Genomic DNA, 22,129 nt, shown 5'->3' on the forward strand with positions numbered 1-22,129 from the left:
TGGTTGCTGAAATGTTGCTCTGGTAATTCAGCTGGCGCATCTGAAGTCATGTTTGTATGGTAAAATAGAAAATGCGTGGTTGCGGGCCAAAGACGGTGGCTTAGCAACAGGAGCAAATGAGCCCGGAAACTTGATGACATTTTTAACTCATTTTTGTCTTTCTGTTTTGTTTTAGGTGGATTAGATGTGCTGGTGTTCCTAATGAAATGGCCGGTGAATAGGGGAGTTCCACCTAACTACAGATTAACTGCATCCAGTGTATACTCTACGGTAAATTGGATTTTTCTATACGCCCGGCTTAACACAATCATTTCTAATGCTTTTTTTATGTATGTATTTATTTATTTATTATTTATTTATTTATTTATTTTTGCAATTTAACAAGATCTGTGAGGCAAACACCTGTTTATCTGAAAATATATATATATATATTTTTAAATTATTTATTTATTTTGCAATTTAACAAGATTTGTGAGGCAAACAGCAGTTTATCGTCCTTTTGCAAACCACACAGATTCAAACTGACAACTTCAGCTTCCCTCATGTATGTGGATTATTCCCACAGTGAGAGAGGCGAGAATGATTCGACCAAAATGAAATCCGCTCATGATCTCAGCTGCTGATAAATGGACGTTAGCCTGAATGGCCACTGAAAGGAATGAAAATATATATATATATATATATATATATATATATATATATATATATATATATATTTTTTTTTTGTGAGCTTATTTAAGCAGCGCTGCCTCCTTTTCTGCCTTTGCCCGCTGGAGAATTTGCAGCTCCCTCCCCAAAGATCCTGAGTGCTTCACCTCCCACACATTAGTACCGGGCCTCCTCTTCCTCCTTCCTCCTCTTGCTTGACTTTCGGAGCTGACTTCATCACATAATGCTGAGGGACGCTCTCATTTCCCAGCTTGTCTGCTCCTATTATGAAGATTTGGCATGCTTAATTTTGCGGGGGGGGCGGAGATGCGGCGATGCGCTGCTTCCTGTCTGGCTTTGTCATTCAAAACTCCAGCCAACTAACAGTGTTTTTTATTGTCGTGCGTGCACTGAAAAGCGCTCAATTAAATTCTTACTTTGATAGTTTGCTTCATACGGCTCCGTAGGATTCAGTTTGAATTTCAATCAATGGACACGATCACGCAGACAGCAAATAGTCTGTCATGCTTTATAAAAGTTAGCGACAAGAATAAAATCGGAGTGATGTAGCACGCAAGTGTCCGAGGAAATGCTCTGGTTCTTTTTCCTGCTCACTTGTTGCTATGTGAATTTAGGATTTGTCTCCAAGCAAGAAATCTGCACAACAAATTAGGTAAAGGACAGGATGATATAGCAGAAACACTTTAAATTAGATGTAAAAATAAATTTAAACATATGGGTCAAAACATGCCTTGTGAAAATTAAACCACTAAAAAACTAGCCACCAGAGGGTGCTTTTTTTTTTTTTTTTTTTTACACACAGATGTACTGCTTTACTGAATTTAATAAGGCGTAAAAATTTGTAATTTATTCTCTTCAATAAATAAACATCATACCTCATAAGCTGTTTTCATTTTTTTTTTTGTACCTTTTTTATGTGCAAGTTTTTCAAGTTCCAAGATTCCACTTGGTCTCTAATAAAAAAAAAATGTAAAAAAATAAAACTAAAAAATGATATGTTTAGATTGATTAATCTCCAAAAAGCTTATCCATGAAAAACGGGATAGCTTCTACTATTTTTTATTTTTTTATTTTTTTAAATAAATACACACGGGTACATAAATATAGTTTACCAAATCTGTGAATAAGTGACCCTGCAAGTGTAGTCCAGTACAATGTGCTACTAAATTGAGTTTTTGTCTTTGTCATGTAACCAATTAAATAGTAAGATCAAGGAACCACGAATTTGAGGAAATGTTGAATATGTTTCATGTTCAATAACTTAATACTTAACAAGCTTCCCTCCCCACAGTGCCATCTGGTGGTTCTAGTAAAGTACTGCCCCTCAAGCACAACCACCACTGAGGTCCCACCTCTGACTTCCATATTGCATGTCCGCACAGGTCTCACTCAGTTATGTTTACGATTCTGAACATGACACACTTTCTTCTTCTTTTTCTTCTTTTTTTTCTGCACCTACATGCTTAACACTAATTGAGGAAGCCCCCCGCCTCTCGGCCCCCTCCTCAAGGATGTCAGGCCAAGACAAACAGCAGTCTTGATTCATGGCTTCACAAGCAAATTCTATTCTCAGCGGCACGGCGGCCTCTCGCTGTAATACCATACTTAGTCCGTGGAGATAATATTGTTGTTGTAGAGCAAATGGACTTGTCTTTTAATGGATGTGGTAGGAAAACACGGGGGAGGGGTTGTCAATAAAACGGCTAAACTTTATACAAGCACAAACGGCGTACGCGGTTATCTGACGTCTACGAAGACGCGTTTACATATCTGCACTAACGCCGTCTGCTTGGATTTATATGCGATAGCAATAAAAAGCAGACAAGAAGAGATATGGAACTCGTGATTGAAGCCTCACTTTGAGCTTTTTCTGTTATCGTTCATCACATTACAGTTGGAGCGCAGAACTACATCAACGACTTGGTTTGATCTCCGCTGTAACTTGAAAACTCATCGGTGAGGAGTTATGATCGAGAAGCATACTCGACAGATGTGGCGGCACTGGGGCCAAATCCCACGCGGTGCCAATATAATCAAATAATTTTTGTTTTATTTTTTGGCTGAATTCTTTCCACACTCACACTCCTTATGTGATGGAGCGTGTGTTTTTTAATATTCACCCTCCTACTCATCCGATTTATAATAACATACTCCCCATATACTTTATTCAGTCTAAGATCCAAAATCAGTCTCAGTATTTCTTGCATCTGTGATAAAGTGTATAATAATAATAATCATAATCATAATTATAATCATTCATTTTCTCGACCGCTTATTCCTTACAGGGTTCACGGAGGGTGCTGGAGCCTATCTCAGCTGACTTTGGGCAGTAGGCGGGGTACACCCTGGACTGGTTTCCAGCCATTCACAGGTAATAATAATAATAATAATAATAATAATAATGCATCTTTATCATTTCTATCATTAATAATAATTGTAGTTTTTAAAATTAACCTATGTTTATACTCAAAAACAACATAAAATATATGGTACTTGTAATATTTAATTAATTTATTTGTATATATCAAATGTGTTAGTTTAGATTTCTATTATTAATAAAAGTTTTAAATTATATAATTAATGTATTAATAAAAAAACAAATAAAATATAATATAATAATAATAATAATATAATAAATAATATTAATGAAAATTCTACAATTAAAATAGAATGATTGGTGTAATATTCCAAAAAAAAATCAATTTCTTTGGTGACTTTTTTTTTTTAATGATAGAAAATAAAATGCTGTAAATAATACTATTAGTAATTTTTTCATTTTTAAACACAAAAGTGTTGAAGTGAAGCACTCGTGCGCACATTTGTTTGCCCACCTGTGATGTCATGTTATTTAGGCTAGTATGCTAATACTATTGACGAGCCTCATACGAGTGTGGCCTGGTTGTTTTGAATAACACAACCGGCAAATACAATCGTTCATATAACATGCGTTGATTGTGAACATGCTAGATGTATGGTGTTGATGTTTTATGATCCTCTTGTTTCAAGTCCTTTGCTGACATCTTGTGATGTCCATACGTAATTACAAATCTATTTTTTGTGGGGAGAAGTCAATGACTCACATGTTTTATATGACTTGTGATTTCAAATTAGATGTGTTATATGTGTAAAATATATCCATTGTAATGGTTTATGACAGTCATATTGGCTCACTGAGGGGAAACATAACTAAAATGTGGCCCGTGATGAATTTTTGCAGTTTGTCACCCGTGGTGAAACCAGCACATTTTTTTTTTAATGACTCTAAAAATGCATCAAAAGCTTCACTGTATTACTTTTACAACCTAAAACATCATTTCTATGATGAAACGGGGTCGGGTCACACGCACACACGGCTATTTCATTCCAACTGTCTGGAGATGTCCTCGACGGCGGCGGCAGCACAGTGATGACACTCGTGCACGCCGTTATTGCGAGGGGAAAAAAAAAAAAGTAATGTCAGCCCCTCGGTTCATACGCGCGCACGTATCTCAAGAGGCCACGAAATGAGTTGCCCACGCACACACTAACTCGCTCAACTTCACCCAACGCTCGCCCGCAGCCCCTCCGACCGCTTGCAATGAGAGCGCCGTTTGGGCCAATTTTCTGCTGAGGGGCCCGTCGACAGCCGACGTGACACTGCGGCCCCTTCTCGCTCGAGTACAAGATGCTGATGAGTGACAATCATTTTGGCCTCGGTTTCTTGTGCCAGGACACTAATTGGCTTGGTGACGAAGTGCTGCATCCACCGGGGAAAATGGGGAATCGACGCGTTCCGTCTTGGTGAGGGATTGGTTGCTTTTTAAGACTCAACAAGTCCCTGCGCCCTAGTCGTCATGGCAACGGATTGCCATTGATCGGGTGGAGAGAGCGCTGAGCAGTGGCTAAAACTGTTACTAGTGGAGCAAAATTGCGCGCTAGGTGACATAAAGTTATCTAGCAGGTCACTAGTCGTACTAGTACTAGTAGCATGTAGCTGTCCTACCAGTGAGGACAAAGAACGTACCAGTACATGTATTTTTTATTTTTTTTCACTCAGAAATTCTAAGCAAATTCTGCATTGAGACTTTTATGTACATTTTGCCAGTATTAAAAAAATAAGAGTAAAAGGGAAAAAGTAAGTCAAGCGATCTCTTGACCCTCAACTTGAAAACAGCCACTCTACCACCTGAGCCATGCCACTCCTACTGTTTGCCATTATACTGCTTTGCTGGTGTCCAAAATGAAACCAAAACCTTATGGTCGCTTGGAGGTACAAGGATTCTGCCCGACACCATCAATATACCAACACACTGCAGGAGTGGCATGGCTCAGGTGGTAGAGTGGCTGTCTCCCAACTTGAAGGTTGTGGGGTTCGTTCCTCAACCCTTGTGTAGCTTTTTTTATTTTATTTTATTTTATTTTTTAATAATTAATCTGGTCAAATTTACCCCAAACTTAGAATTTCTAAGTGAAAAACTTTACTAGGTTTTTCAAGTAAATATCCCCCCCCCCCCCCCTTATTATTTATTTATTTATGTATTTATTTATTTTTAATACACAGTGGACTAGTACATTAACTCGGTTTCATTGTGTACTGGTAGATAGAAAATGGCACTATGGTAATATTCTGTCTAGACAGCAGTTATAATAATATTTCCAAGTCGTGCTAGTGCGTTAAATCGTCTTACTGGTGAGGATAACTTATGTTCTAATACATGGACCTAAAACTGGATATTGATATCAGATAAATGCTCAAATGGCTTTCCATAGAAATTAATAATACCCACACAGGAACATTGTCTCAGATTTCCAACTAATTTTCTCCTGTCTAATTGTACGATCGCAGCGTGGTGATTGCTTGTTGTCAGGGTGTTCTCATAACGGAGGCTCGCACGGCTGATTTAGTGCACCACGAGCCAAATGAAGAGCGATCACGCCACGAGCACGCAACGCTCGCTGGACTGTTTCCCAGCAGCCGTGCCGGACTTTGCTTCCAAATATCTGCAAGCGTTCCCTGAGGCTGATTCATGCACCAGTTGGACAATTTTATATGGACGGTATATATACACTATATCTATATAGCCGCCCATCCAGAAAGTATACGGCCACAGCTTAAAAAATTACAATAATAGTTAGTAACTCTAATTGGAGTAAGTAAGCTGTCTTTTATATACATTTTATTAGCATCCTTTTACGAGAATAATCATAGTAATTTGACTAAAACATTCAGAATTTGCAAGAATTATAGTCAAAAACGTTATTAAAATAGTCTTAAGATTACCAGAAGTGTCAAATACATGTGAGAGAAAAAAAAAAAGTATTTTATATCAATTTATTTGCCTTCATTTTAGCATAAGTATGTGTAGGAATAATTGTAAATAATAAGTTATCATACATTTACTGCAATGAAGAACTGCTTCTGCTTGCAATGAAGAATTGTTTTGCTTGGCACTCACATTCACATAGCTTAGCCATATATGTTATACATTGACAAACAAGTACACTGTGTTCCAACTATGCCTTGCATTTGCATTTTTGGGGTTGGAACACCCATGTAACTAGGGGCGTGGAAAACCAAATAAATAGAGAGGGTGAGGAGAGGAATCTTCAGAGAGTGCAGGAGTGAATTGTATCTGTCAGTTCCTGAACTGAGTGTCTTTTCTCCTTTTTGTGTCGTGTTTAACAGATGTCAAACAGGTAACCCTGACAGTATGTATAATAAATCTGGTATTTGTTCATTGTAAAACAGCTTATTTAATTGCATGTTTGTTAAAAAAAAATACCTTGAAAAAAATTGCATATGAATCGTAATCACAATATTGAGGGGAAAAAAAAAAATCACAATTATAATATTTTTCCAAATTGTTCAGCCCAAGTTTCAACTTGTTTATTGCTGCAGTTGCATTGCATCATGCTGCGATCATGTTGCCCTTATCAAGCAAAAAAATCGTCCAAACGCCTCTGATGCAACATCATCACTACATTTTGTAGGGATAGACCGATTATCGGCTGGGCCGATTATCGGCGCCGATATTCAGCATTTTGAGAAATATCGGCATCGGCCATTTTGAAGAATCATATGGCCTTTTTTTTTAAGTGTTAAATTCAGGGAACTAATTTAAATGTAAATAAAAAAAAAAAAAGTTTTTATTTTCATTTTTGTTGACCCTGGGAACTCTCTGCACCTTCTGTTTTTGATTGAAATTAAAACTAAGACAAGTAAACATTTAATACTTTGGATATTTTGAAATTTTGGAAGACTTTTATTTAAATTGTTTGTTTTTATTTAACTTTTAAAAACATGCTCCTGCGCCTGGGAGATCCCAGAACTTGTCTATTGACAAAGATTTTGTAAAAAAAATAATAAAAAATTAAAAAAAATTTTTTTTTACTAACCCTAAAAGTTGCTCAATAAACATGTGCTTGAGTTTGTATTTTTTCCAAATTTTGATGTCCCTTTTTAGTGAAAATGAATATCGGCTCCAAATATCGGTTATCGGCATCCTTCACTACTAATAATTGATATCGGTATCGGGCCCGAAAAAACCTTATCGGTCTATCTCTAATTTTGTACACGGCACCAGATTGTGCACGTGTACCTAATATTATGCGCCGCAGATTTATTATGGATGTAATATTGCAGTCTCTCACGCTCCATCACGAAGACACGTCCGTGATATTACATTAGTGAGCTCTTGCCCTCTGGAGTACAGTCTTATTCCCGCCGAGCCCCTCCGGCGGATTAGATGCGAACATGCGCGTCGTTGGCTACCAGGCAACTGCATCCCGTTTATAATATAGCGGCGGCAATGCAAAAAAAACCCCCCAAAAAACACGGGGGGGCCTCCCATGATGACAACACGTAATATCGGCCGGCGTTGTCTTTGTCATGCAAATGTGGAAAATTGCATTTGCGTGTCACGAACTCCTTGGCTGAAGGATGCTTTTTTTTTCTTGAACGAAACATCAAAGCCGCACGGGGTACTTAAAGAACGATCATGAATCCGTCAGAGGACAAAACTCTTTTAACGGCGTCTACTTAAGGGGAGGATACACAAATAACAGCAACAATGGGCTGAGAGATGTGTGCTCCTTTTTAGGGCCTGACTGATAGGGATTTTTATTTTATTTTTTGATGATTACGATATTTGGCAACATAATATTCCAATAGCTGATTATTTAAAAATAAATGATGATAATATTATTATTATTATTATTATTATTATTATTATTATAAATGTAAGTTATTTTGCAAAATTTTCTTGATTCTAAAGGCAGATTAGATTTTGACATGGCAACATAAAGAGGCTTAACCTGATTGGACCAAATAAATAAATACATAAATAAAAATCAAACGCGTACGGGAAGCAGCATTAGGAATAAATGATTACAATTTCATGGAACAAATATTCAAAGTGAGGTTGTAAATGTAGGTCAGCAACTGACAGGTTGAGACTTGACAGTTGAGACAAGACATCCCACCATGAATCAATGTCAATCAAAGATGGCAGCCTTCCGCTGTGTCCTCTGTGTCCTTTTTTTTTTTTTTTTTTTTTTAATCATCTTTTCAAAGTGACAAAACACTCATTTGAAGTTAACAAGCCATCATGTCTGAATTCATTTTAACGTGGAACACTTGTGACATCTCATTTCTCACTCTTTTAAGACTTTGGCTAGTCCCACTTTTGTGGCTCATTCTAGGATTCGAGCTCTAAAACTAAAATGCTTTATTTTCCTTCTGTTCCAAAAGAAAGTGCGCAAACTTTATTATTATACTGCTCATGAACATTTCTATATTATTTTTTAGGCGACTATAAACCATCAGACATTATTGTCGTAGAACTAAAAACTAAACCATTTTTAACTGTTTGCATTAATAGATCAGATGACTGATATTTGATTGATGATTAATCTCTGCTATCTCCTTATTTGAAAACACGACCGAAATGTATTGGTGAAAACATTCAAGTAGTACGCTACGTGAATTTCTCGTAAGTTTCTGAGTTTTTTTTTGTTTTGTTTTTAAATCCGCCATTTTCTAAACTCGCAAATTTCCGATTTTTTTTTTTTTTTTTTTTTTTTTTTTTTTTTTGCAATTTTGCCTCTTTCGCAAATTTGCAAAAAAAAATTCCCTCTGAATGTCTGAAAAAATGTATTTATACGTGGCCCTAATACACCCTCATAAAAATCAGTAAAAAAAAAAAAGAAAAAGAAAAAAAAAAGCCCAGCAGAAAATGTGTCTAAAGAGGGGTGTGTAGACTTTTTATATCCACTTTCGGGGATTTTCCTGTAAACATGAGCGCATTGTATTTATTTTTAGGCATTCCCCTTAGGCCGACTGTCTGCCAATGTTATCTGACCCTCGTTGGCTGATGTAGTTAATCTCAGGACACGTTGTCCCGTGTGACGCGTTCTGACTTTATCTCGCGGCTGTCCAGTAGTAAAGTCCTCTTCTGGGACACTTTTACTAGCACTCCCCAGCCCGAGTGACGGGAACTAGTTTCACACGGTGCGGAGGCGTTCAAGTGTGGCTTTTATAGCGCGCATGTTGACATCCTGCAGGTGGCGGCCTGTTGAACGTCCAGCCCGGGCAGGAATGCCACATAGGGCCATTGGGGCGGTCGTATTTTTAGCAAAGATAACTACAAAAATGTGCTTGGCAACAAATAGTTTTTCTAATGAGAGGGGCCGGGTTGGGTTCCACGCGGAAGATCGGCTTAATGACAGCGGGCCGGGCCTTTTCTAGCCGGAACCCCGGGGTTCCTCCCGCCGATTTATGAGCGTCCGTCTCGCGTCTATCTTTAGCGGCGACGGCGAGCTTTTTTTTTTTTTTTTATGTGGCGCTTGAAGCCAGGCCCGTGCTGCGCCGCCGTTATCAGAGCCGACCGTCGGGTCTTCCACTCGCCTCTGCCGTGCTCACCTGCTGAGATAGGTATGCGCCAGAGGAATTTATTTATTTATTTTTTAAGTCAACAGCAGCTGCCACGCCAGAGAACCCAAACAATGCAGTTAGCTCATGATGCAATGATTAGCATCAAAAAGCTATTTGAGGATTCTCTCTCGCCGACGAGTCGGGCGGCTGTGAAAGGTTTCCAGATCGAGCATACACTCACATTTAATATATTTACTGAGAGAGACAAAACTACTGTATAAATAGTGTCACACTGTATTTCATGATTACTTCTGAATGATGGTGAAATCACGATTAACTCATTCAATCCCAAAAACGTATAAATACGTTTTTAATACTTTCTCATTCACAACCAAAAACATATTTATACGTTTTTTTTATTTTTTTTAATGTTTTTTTTTTATGCTATAGCAAACAGAAGGCTTTAATATAGCTTCTGACCTGAAGAAGTCGCTTAAAGCAATGGTAGTATTACCAAAAAACGGCCATCAAGTGGCAGAAGAGTATAAGAGATCAGCCATGTTCCAACAAGCTTTTTTTTCCCCAGTGTTTTTTTTTTTTTCCTGATGACAAGAGAGTCTAATCTTTCTTTTAGTAGGTGTCCTTTTTTTATAGCACTAGAACATAATATTCTGTGGGCCTTGCAAAATCAGTCCAAATCCAGTCAAACAGCCGCGATTGTTTCAGTCAAAACGGGTGGGAGTGAAAGAGTTAATAAAAACATTCAGTGATTATTCAACTACTAAAACTTAACTTGAAATAGAATTTGAGCAACCAGAAAATAATTAGTAGCAAACTAAAATAATATTTTAAAATATCAGTAAAAAGAAATACTGTCCCTGTTGTGCACGCCTTGGCCTCTTGGGGCAGCGTGTACACACTTTTATTGAGATAAGATGAATAGAAGAAGAAAAGTGCAATTGAGCTTTATTAATGTGACTTGTTTTTCTTAAATTAAGAATATTATCTTCGAGTTTAGTTTTATTACCTTGTCTGTATGTGCTTTCACAGTGTTTGTGAAATTCACAGATCTTCATGCCAATTTTCTATTAGCCTGCCAATAGGATTTTACATTGACTGCTAGCATTTGTACTAGCGATGTTTCAAAAATCAAATGTCTTGTAAATAAATATACAATGTATGTCATTCTTTTGTGGTGCCTTTAGTTCTACCATCAGTTTTTCAGATTGTGGGACATTCCCACATATGTTATTGTGATTTTTTTTATTCTCCACCCTTTTTTTGCCGCGTAACAACTCCCACATAATACTTCCGATTTACACTGTTCAAATTTCAACTTGCTTCAAAAATTCACACTTCCCGGGGTATATTTGTCTCTCAATTTACTTCATAAGCATTCCAATCTTAGCATTCCGCTATTAGCATTCAGCTTTCAGCATTCACACGCAATTTCTCCACATATTGCATTTAGACTAGTTTATAATGTTTTTATGATCATGAGAAGCCCGAATCGAAATTATGATTCAATGTCGATTGATTGCCCAAGCCTGAATGTTATAAATTGAATCTCGAGCCGTTGCTTTCTGTAGGCGTAAAAAGCAGGTTAGGAAAGGATTGAGAAATTCAATAATCCCTTCTAACCGCGTCAGCAAAAATGAGAAAGATCTTGAAATACTTCCTGTTTTCACTCTTCTTTCAAATGTACATAGTATTAAAAACAATAGTGTGCCTCCACCTAGTGTTCAAACATGGCATTACTCTGGATGCCGGCAAATCAAAACGTAACATAAATAACATTACCGACATTATACAGGTGGAATTTATGTTCCACGTATAGCAAAGTTATTTGGAGTTTCTCAATTCAAATGAAGTGTAAATGTTAAGCAAAAAGTGCACGTCTCTGAAAATAATGAGATCTTACCAATAAGCCGGCGTTGGCGCGCTGGTGTTCAATTCGAATTCCTTCCACAATTATTCTGCGTTGAATGAAGCGGAATGTGCTTTATTGTGCTGATTTGTAGTCGACCGCAAACTCCAGCGGCCTTCCCTCTTTTGTTTACTTTCGACATACTTTCCCTTCCCATAACAGTCACCCCACAAGCTGAATCCTCTCTCGTGAAAAAAAAAAAAGTTGAACTGCCACTTCTTGGAACGCGTCCTCATTTGGGGAGGCGGCCGGTGTACCCCACGTTTCCTGCCGCCATATCTGGAGTATGGCTTCCATATGGTACGCTTTATGTCGGGAAAGGGAAGGCTGCGCCGTAGAGGCATTCCTGCACTCGCCCACCCGCTCCACTCGCCTCCTCTCTCGACGCGCATGTGTGTTTACATCGTCTCAGCGATACGTGTGGACAGAACTTGGCATGTTTTTGCAACAGATTTCACACATCTACGAGCCCGGAGGGAGATGACCACACACACTCTCACTTATACTCTCACACAACACACACACACTCTCACTCACGCAAACACACACTTTAACACAGTCTCACTCACAAGCTCACGCATGCGCGTACACACACACACACTACCCTCACTCTCACACACATATGCACTCTCACACTTTTTACTCACTCTCTCTCACGTTACACACTCTCATACATGCACTTACACGTACATGAATTGTTACTCAATCTCACAGTACACACTCGCACACAAACGCAACCACAGACAAACTCTCACCTACACGCCTACACACTTGCACTAAAATATTCTCACACATTCCCATAGACTCTTACACACAGCCACAATCACTCTCACAATCTCACTCACACAATCTCGTACCAACTCACAAACACACACCATGGGCATTTTCTAAAATATGTTCTCACACATACAGGCTAAGCTCAGGCTCAGTCACATGCACACTCTCATTCTCACTCTCAAAAGCTTGCTCACACGATTGCACTCTCACACACTTGGACTTACTCTCAAGGGACACACACACAAACACTCACGCATTCACACTCTCTCTTTCTGTCTCTCTCTTTCTGTCTCTCTCTCTCTCTCTCTCTCTCTCTCACACACACACACGCTCTCTCACACTCTCTCTCTCTCTCTCTCTCTCTCACATTACACACTCTCACACATGCACTTACACGTACATGAATTGTTACTCAATCTCACAGTACACACTCTCACACAAACACAACCACAGACAAACTCTCACCTACACGCCTACACACTTGCACTAAAATATTCTCACACATTCCCATAGACTCTTACACACAGCCACAATCACTCTCACAATCTCACTCACACAATCTCGTACCAACTCACAAACACACACCATGGGCATTTTCTAAAATATGTTCTCACACATACAGACTCAGCTCATGCTCAGTCACATGCACACTCTCATTCTCACTCTCAAAAGCTTGATCACACGATTGCACTCTCACACACTTGGACTTACTCTCAAGGGACACACACACAAACACTCACGCATTCACACTCTCTCTTTCTGTCTCTCTCTTTCTGTCTCTGTCTCTCTCTCTCTCTCTCTCTCTCTCTCACACACACACGCACTCTCTCACACTCTCTCACTCTCTCTCTCATTCTCTCTCACTCTCTCACTCACTCACACATAAAAATATTTCCTAAATAATATAGTACGTACTTTTTTTTTATTTTTTTACTTGAAATTTTAATTCAAGTGCATTTATTTGGTGGGAAAAAGATCCCTCCAATCTCCTCTTTAGCTCTTTCCATATGTTTTCATTCAGGTTGAGGTCTGGGGCCTGAGATTGCCAGGGAAGGAGCTTGATTCTGTGTCTGGTGAGCCATTTCTACAATTTTCATATGACTTCTGTCATAAAAATGGAATTTATTTAAAGTTCTGACACTTCTTAACCTGGGGTGTCAATAATTATGGAGAGCACTGTGTCATACAGTAGGTGTCGATCTCCTCCAGTGCACGAACGTGAGCGAGGCGGAGGTGGCAAGAACACTTGTACGAGGCTCCAAGGCTGCAGACACGGGCCTACAAATCAAGTCACTAGGAAGAATTCTGATAAAAATTTTGCATAAAATGCTCATTGGTACGTTCTACTTACTTTGTCAAACTAGAATGTAAACCGTTGACAGTAAAAAGGCAGTTTTACTTTTGGTTATACTGCAACTTGTGTTGATAAGCCTCACAACTATGAAGCTGCAGCACAGATGTGTGTACGCAATCAGTAAAAACGCCGCCTGACGTCTGTTTTGGCTTCTCACAAAGTGACGAACATCATCACGGCCCTCACTTTGATTTCACAAAAACATGAGGCACAAAAAAAACCCCAATAAAAACGTTTTTGGCAATAAATTCTTGTAAGATGAGAACATCACTCAACTGCTTCTTTGGCTGTTTGGGACAGGCGAGATGAGAAACACCTATCTCGACTCACCAGGATGAAATGCTCTGTCTCCGTTTTTTTGCATGCAGATCCAGACGATATGGATCCTTTTTTTTTTTTTTTTTTTTTTTTTTTTTAAAAGCAGTTTTGCTCTGGCCTGGCTGAAAGGTTTTCTGCTTTTATATTCTCTGGCAAACCGCACCATGCACCATCCATAGCGAGCTAGATCAATACTTCAACAATGTCCACTTATTAATACTAATGGAAGGATGCCAATACCAGTCATGTTTCTGTCATGTAATTATCTTAATGTTTTTACTCGTTTAATGCTGACTTTTCCGAATCTAATGATGTATAATTACCAATATTTCAACCTTTTTTTTTTTTTTGTAACATTGACACTTTCTTCTTAGAGTCCAGCTATGGCTTATAACTTATAACTTTTCTGATAAGTGTTACAACTTTTCCCCTCCATAATCTTGATAAATTGAAAAACCCTCGAGGCAGACTGTTGTTTATGGCTGCCCTTGTTGACGCCGTTTCGGAAGGGCAGTTTAAAACTTCAAAGGCCCCACAGGGGCGACACGGTGCTAAATATTAGAACCGAGTCGTGCGCAGAAAGTCGGCCGGCTTTCTTCTTGGGTGCATGTTGCCTGAGGTGAATGTCAATATCAGATGTTCACGCCCACTTGTCCTCAGACAATGGCGAGCTGTGCATTTGTTCTTCAGTGGGGACTTAATACCACTAAAATCACGAGTATAGAAACGGTGCTACCAAGGCTTGAAAATTTGTGAGTCAAAATTAGCATTTTGCGCCTCATCAAAAAACATTCAGTAGCAAAACTGAGTTTTTATGATAATGAAAGGGCGGAGACGGTCCAAAAAAGTTTCATCTGGCTTGAAGTGCTAATATAACCTCCTCGTTGGACGTTAAGGCTAGCTCTATGCTGTTTACTACCGCACCAGCTGGCTAGCTAGCTAGCAATGAGCTTCTCCGGACTAGCTAGTGTGGCTAAACTCATTGACGACTTGCTAAGTCAGTAATCATCACGTCCATGGCGACGAATAAGACACTCCTGGCAACATACATTCTCACAAAGACACTACACAGAAACACGGAGAAATCAGGGTAATTGCTAAGCTAACCTAAAACTGACGCATAGTGGAAGAGTGCAGGCTAATTGCTAAGCTAACCTAAAACTGACACATAGTAGAAGAGTGTAGCCAAAAGAAATGCTATAAAATGAGGAGTACAGACTGTGGGAATAATTTTATACCATTTCATGAAACAAATATTACAATTTTAGGTCGTCAATGTCAGTCAGTGCTTTTGATATTTGTTTATCTCGAGACGATTAAGCGCCTCTAAGCGAGCCCTCACACCTGCAACATGATACTGAACCTTGACCTCTTCTTCACCACATCTGATTAACGTTGTTCTCTCAGTAATGCGTGTGGCCAATTCAATAACAAAAAACAAATTATTATCCCGAAAAAAAATAAATAAATATATATATATATATATATATATATATATATATATATATATATATATATATATATATATATATATATATATATATATATTGTCAGAGATGTCCATGCGAGCCACGCAGGAAGGAAGTATCTTTACTGCATTTGCTAAGTCAATTTCCTGTGCTCTGCCCCAATCCGTCTCCAGTGCCACGCTGCCGATCAATCAGCCGCGCGATGCGATATCATGTTACGCCGTGAGACCCGCTCGCGTCGAATTTCCTCACCACCCCACAATCCCCTCCCTCGGCTCGGCTCGGAAACTGAAAAGATCTGAGGGGAAAAGAAGAAAAAGTTGCAAATGGCTCCCGAAAGATTGTTTCCCATGTTTCTGTCTCACCTCTCCCGGGATGGATGGCAGGTCCAGACAGGCAAGCCGGCTGGTGCGGTCTCAGCGGGACCAGCTGGGAACACTGAAAAAGACGCACCATATGTATCGGGACACATGGACGTGGACATGGAAGAAAATGACAGAGTGAAGCTGGAACTTGAGCAAAACTAAGTTTTTGTCCGGCCATTATCTAGGTCACAAATGCTGGATTCAAGTCGAACTTTCAGATTCAGTTTTTGGTTGTTAAAAGCCTATCATCAAAATACATGCTCAAGCACAGATAGCTGAAAAATTTCCTTTAGTAAATTTATCAAGTATTTGTATTTGATTACTTTCCACCACTGCAACTGGGTGACTCGCCGGTTGCAACTGGTGCCTCAATGGATCCTAGGTTTGAATCCCTGATGGCGCCTGGGTACTCCGGTTTCACCTATAATTAAAAAAAAAAAAAAAGTGTGTTAGAATCATTACATTGACCAAAGTCCTCGCCCACTGCTCCACAGAGACACATTAAATACAAAAAAGAGCACATTTCACTCCACAGTACTTTGCACATGAGGTCATTAGTCATTTTAATTGTACATAGCGGTAATAAATTCAACCCACTATTTTTGTGACTAATAAAAATAAAAATGTTATATTGTCTAAACACACACATATATATATATATATATATATATATATATATATAATTTTTATTTTGTAAATTAATTGTAATCATATTTAAATTTTTAATGCAATGTATTTTCTCTTGACATTTTCTTTTTTTTTTTTTTTTTTTTTTTTTTTTTACTAAAAACTATAAATAAAATGAGTATATTTTATGGTAAAATAAGATATTAAATTTTAAATTCTCTAAATTATATCCCCATAATTTATAATTGATATATCATAGTTCAGGGGTTCCGAGATTTGAATGTATTTTTCTTTTGATATTAAAAAAAAAAAAAAAGTTTTATTATCTATTCAACAATGAACAATGCTGTTTTTTTGTGAATGCTTCTGATATTGCTCCAGTGTAGCTGATGACCCCCCCACGCCACCCTACTCCCCCACCCACGATACCCATCACCCCTCCCACTTTGTGTCTTTACAGGAAAACGGTGACTTCATGTCTGCCCTCTCGCCTTCCGTAAGACGATCCCTCGACGGGCCCTTTGCGTGACCTCTGTGAGACCCGCGGGTGCCGAAAGAGCCAATGAGGTCAACGGCCTTTTCCTATGTTTGCGACGTGACCCGTGTCCCGCTCAAACTGGTGGTGCGGCATTTCTAGCCTCATGCAAATAAACTCACTCGGCAGACATGGATATGGTCAATAACGCTGCATCAAAGACCAACTCGTCGTTTTGTCCCCATGCATGCATGAATGAATGAATGGCCTTTTCTTGAATAGGATGGCGCCTTCTTATGCATGTGCTGGACACACTCAGAGGTCAAGCAAGGTGACTCATAATTTACCGCCGTCATTAGGTAGCACCGACGCATGCATAATTAATCGATTATTTGTTTCTTTTCCCCGTTTTTGCGCCAGCTCGTCTTTGAATGGTGGAATAACTGGGACAAAAAAAAAAAAAAAGAAAATGCCCATTCCTTTTTTGCGGCAACTGAGAATGAGACTAGCAAACAAGAGCAGTGACCTCCAGGCAGCTAAAAGAATTCAGAAACAATGCGGGATTAGCAACGGTTTTGCTCGACTTTTTTTTATTTCTGATTGAACGTTCTAAAAATAGAACTTCAAACTGATCATCTTCACATACAATAGTAACACTTCATTATGAACAACGCAAGCTCTGATAACATTTAGGTACTATAGTAAAACTCCATTACAAAAAAACTCACACTAGCAGCCTTGTCAACTGCCAGCTTGTTTACAGTGCTAATGCTAGCTTAGTATTGCTATTGCTGCTATTTTGTTGAAGCAGGATGTGTTCTGTGACTATGTACTGTATCATGACTACGCACTTTCATAATCACATGCCATGTTACAGTAAATAGCCATCTTTGAAAACTGTTATTAGTTAGAAGCGTGGCTTTAGTTTGATATTCCTCGCAGTTTTCACGCTTCAAACTCCTCTATATCAATCAGCAAGAGTTTAATTTGTTTATAAATATTTAAAACATTGTGTAGTCAATCAGTTATCTGGCTCTGCAGACATAAATAGTTCCACAAACAGTGCCGTTAGCCGTTAGCGCAACGTGCTAGCTAGTTGCGTAGCTAAGCCTTCCTCAGTCGCCGATTAAAAACGCGACAAGGCACTGCTAGTGTTTCTGTGTGACAGTTGCCTTTCTTATTATTCTCTTTTATGATATTTGTATATGTATATTTTACCATAAAATGCTATTTGAACGGAAATGTTTGCCAAAACATTGTGGTGCTTTTAGGAGGGGCTGGATCGCATGAATGGTATTTCCTTTCATTTCAATGGGGAAAGAACGTTCGTTTGTTATACCAGTATTAAACTGGAAAAATTGTTTTTAGCTGACTGTAAAACTTCATAAACATCGGTTCTTTTCATTTTGACAGACAATCTATATAAGTGTTGTAATTTGTCTGCATTTTTTTTACTGACGCTACAAGCATTTTTCTCACCAAACCGCTTCGTGTATCTGTGTACTGAAATAATTGCTTGTCACTATTTCCCATGACTTGTGATTTATAGAATTTAATTCACACAAGGCTGTGGCAATTGTAAGATGACCTACTGCACCTTTATATGATTTTCAGTCATAACAAACCTCTAAGGGAAGACACAACTACAAAGTGGCCTGTGATGAAAAAGAGTTTGACCCAATTGACCTCTCAAACCTACCACCAAAAAACATACTTGGCTTCCCAAGTACCACCATTATGACCAACATTAATTATTGTATTTAATATTAGTGTACATGCACATTTAGAACATTAACACTGAACGTAAATACAAGAATTTTTAAAATGCGATTTTATATGTATCAGAACAAATGTTAAAAATTATTCTCGGCGTATTTGCTTAAAAAAAGCGGTGATCAATTTACCCGATGATCGCAAATCAAGGGAAACTGTCCAGATTTGGTTTTACTTTAACGATTCATTTTCCTTCTCAAAATATCTGTTCCAATGTTACAAATCACTTTGTGGGTACCCGAGTTCAGCAAAGCACTCTGAGGCCTAAACAAAAGATAAAGCGGGAGGTGCGGAGGGGCAAGTGGCAAACTTGAGGGCGAGACACGATGAATTACAGCAGCTAACAGGAAAACGTGCATTCTATTTTTAAACCTGACTCCTAATGAACACCCCCCTCCCCTTCTCCTCCATTTCCACACTCTCCACCATCACCCCTCAAACAGATTTAGACAGTGAAGTGAAAAAAAAAAAATGAAGCCCAGAAATGACTCTTTCCGGCTGTGGAGATTAATCAGCGGCGGCGAGACGAGTGCGACGTGATCGGTAGCGAACTCTGCGCGCCGATGCGAGTGATGCTTTGGCAAACGATATAATTACCGCTTATGCTAATCAGCCAGATAAAACGCCGCAAAATCTGTTGGCTCGTTAGTGTGGCGCTCTGGCGGATGACACTAAATTATGAATGATGTCATCGCATGCGTTGACGATATACAGTATGTGCAGCACAACACATGCTCGCTGATGTCAAATGATATCGCAGTTCGCTAACGCCCTATTTCTTTACTTTTTCTGTTGTTACTATTTTTTTTAAAAGACTGTTTACGTCCAAAATGATCACTTTTCAAGAGAACAACAAAAACAGTAATATGTACAGGATGAATCTCTATGTATATATATTAGGGGTGTGCGTCTCGATACATGGGGTGCATGCGATATGATCCAAGGACGTTTCGATACATATTTTAACTCATTTACTCCCAATAACGTATAAATACGTTTTTTTTAAATGTTCTAAGTGTCCCAAAGACGTATTTATACTCTTTTTTTTTTTTTTTTTTTTTAATGCTAGAGCATACAGAAGGCTTTGATGCAGCCTCTCAACTGCAAAGAACGGTTGCAGAAATGGTAGTTATTACACAAACGGCCAGCAGGTGGCAGCAGAGCAAAGGAGATCAACCAGGGCCATGTACAAAAAAAAGCTCAATTACTTAAAATTTTAAATAGATTTGTGAAATCTGATTAAACTTAGCTCTCTTCTAATTGCTGCAAAACGGAAACAGATAGAAACTTTAATCTTTCTTTTGATAGGTTCCATGCTTTTATAGCAATAGAAGACAATATTCTGTGGGCCTTGCAAAATCGGTCAAAATCCAGTAAAACAGCCAGGAGCGAATGGGATTGCTTCTGTGAAAATGGCTGGGAGTGAATGAGTTAATAACATATTTTAAAGTCAGGGCAGACGCTGACCAAATTCTGGCCCAACGCCCGAGTGACGCAGAGGGGGTTCAGGGTGGGGTGGGGGTCAAAGTGGGGCCCCTATACTGGGGCCCGATCTGTGGTTGCCCTGTTTAAACTGCTACGATTCGTTTTGGTTCTATTTAATACAGTCACACATTTTAAATGAAAACAATTTATGATTCAAAACGGTTTTTGTTACACCCCTAATATATATCCTATGTACTAGGAGTGTGACGATATATCGAAACCGCAATAAATCATGATACTTTATCTCCCGATAGATTATCGATACGCCTACATCATAAGTATCGCGATATTTGTAGATAATATTCAGCCACAATAACGGCTCTATTGTTGATCACTTATTGAGCAATTACTTGGCGGGCCACCAGGGGGAGCACCTCATAAGAGTGGCGGGGAAATGGATACAAGTTTCAGGCGAAGAAGGCTCATGAGCTTAGTTTTTAAATTATTATTATTATTTATTATTTTTTATTTTTATATATTTAAATATGTATATTATATTTATATTTATTTATATGACTTTTATTATAGTATGATTTATTTTTTGTTTTTATTATTTATTGATATTATTTTATTTGTATGTATTTATTATTATTGTTATTATTATTATTTTATGATTAGTTTTATCGAAGATTATCGTGGATTTATTACCTATAGATAGATGATCGCGCCGGTATCGTCATATCGTGAGATAATCATATATATATATATATATATATATATATGTATGTATGTATATATATATATATATATATATATATATATATATATATATATATATATATATATATATATATATATATATATATATATATATATATATATATATACATACATATATATATATATATATATATATATATATACATACATACATACATACATACATACATACATACATACATACATACATACATACATACATACATACATACATACATACATACATATATATATATATTTATATATATATATATATATATATATATATATATATATATATATACATATGTATGTATTAAAACAAATACACATTTTAAATGTATTTGCACATTTTTATTTAATGAGTTTTTTTTTTTTCAAATTATTGTATTTGTTTGTTTTTTTTCCAAACAAAATTCTGGTCTACCCAAAATGGTTTATTTCTATTTTTCCGCCATTTAACATTTAATTTCATCAAATCAGATGACTCTTGTTTTGAAATCGTATTCAGAGTGTTCAGGATGAAACAATTCTAACCGTGCAAAGCAAGCAAAACCGACATGTAAATGCAAGTGCAACATGTGCATGTGCAGTTTTTAACTCATTCACTGCCTTTGACAAGTATACTTGTCAATTGTATTTTTTAGAGCGGTGCTAAATGGGGGCGAATCTGAGCATGCTCCACTGTAAATATCAAACTTGGAAACAACTTTACTGATGCCCAACCACCGGTAGATGACATCATTGCCCCATTTTATAGGAAATAAACACAGTTTCAGAGTCCATGGGAGAAATGGCTGTATTTTGGCAAACCTACTTTTTTCTACTGTCAATTATAAAAGAACGGGACGGGGCAAAAAGTAGGGAGTCTATTCTGTTATTTGGTAGATTCGGTTTATATATAATTATTGAATGTAATATCACGTGAGTATTGGAAATTAAAAAAATTTCTATAATGACTGGCAGTGAATGAGTTTTAAAGAAGCGCAAATATTTGTTGACGTCCTCTTTTTCTTTTTCTTTTTTTTTTTCAGGGCGAATGAGGAAGAAAAGGAGGGGGGGGGAAGAAGGGTGCGTGGCCGCGAGTCCACCAAGAGCTGTCATTGGTTTTCTCAATGAGACATCAGCCCCCTCCCTCCCCAAGAAAAGAAGAGAAGCCCAGCGAAGAGAGGCTTCGACGGGGCTAACGTCGCTCCATCCGGCCGCTTCACGCCACGCTTTGCTCGGCTCATCCCAACAAGTGGAGCCGGTGGTGGCGGGTGACGTTTTGTTTTTTCTCCCTTCCCTCGGAGTCGACTTTTTTTTTTTTTTTTTTTGAAGGCGACACAGGGTGGGGTGGG

The 22,129-nt window shown here is 38.1% G+C and overlaps 2 long non-coding RNA genes across 3 annotated transcripts; one reads left to right on the forward strand and one right to left on the reverse strand.

The window, feature by feature from the left end:
• Nucleotides 1-26: 26 nt before the first annotated feature.
• Nucleotides 27-22,108, forward strand: LOC144001172 (uncharacterized). Of its 2 annotated transcripts, XR_013278400.1 has the most exons (5): nt 27-270; nt 2,955-3,040; nt 13,246-13,297; nt 16,818-16,924; nt 21,824-22,108. It is a non-coding gene; the product is annotated as an uncharacterized LOC144001172 (long non-coding RNA). The 2 variants fall into 2 exon arrangements; XR_013278401.1 differs by lacking the exons at nt 16,818-16,924; nt 21,824-22,108 and adding an exon at nt 15,752-16,369.
• On the reverse strand, nt 15,443-16,151 carry LOC144001173 (uncharacterized). Its single transcript, XR_013278402.1, has 3 exons — nt 16,054-16,151; nt 15,731-15,803; nt 15,443-15,663 (listed from the first exon to the last, which is right to left on the reverse strand). It is a non-coding gene; the product is annotated as an uncharacterized LOC144001173 (long non-coding RNA).
• Nucleotides 22,109-22,129: the final 21 nt, after the last annotated feature.

Source organism: Festucalex cinctus, chromosome 14 (genome assembly GCF_051991245.1).
Source record: "Festucalex cinctus isolate MCC-2025b chromosome 14, RoL_Fcin_1.0, whole genome shotgun sequence".
NCBI lineage: Eukaryota > Metazoa > Chordata > Actinopteri > Syngnathiformes > Syngnathidae > Festucalex > Festucalex cinctus.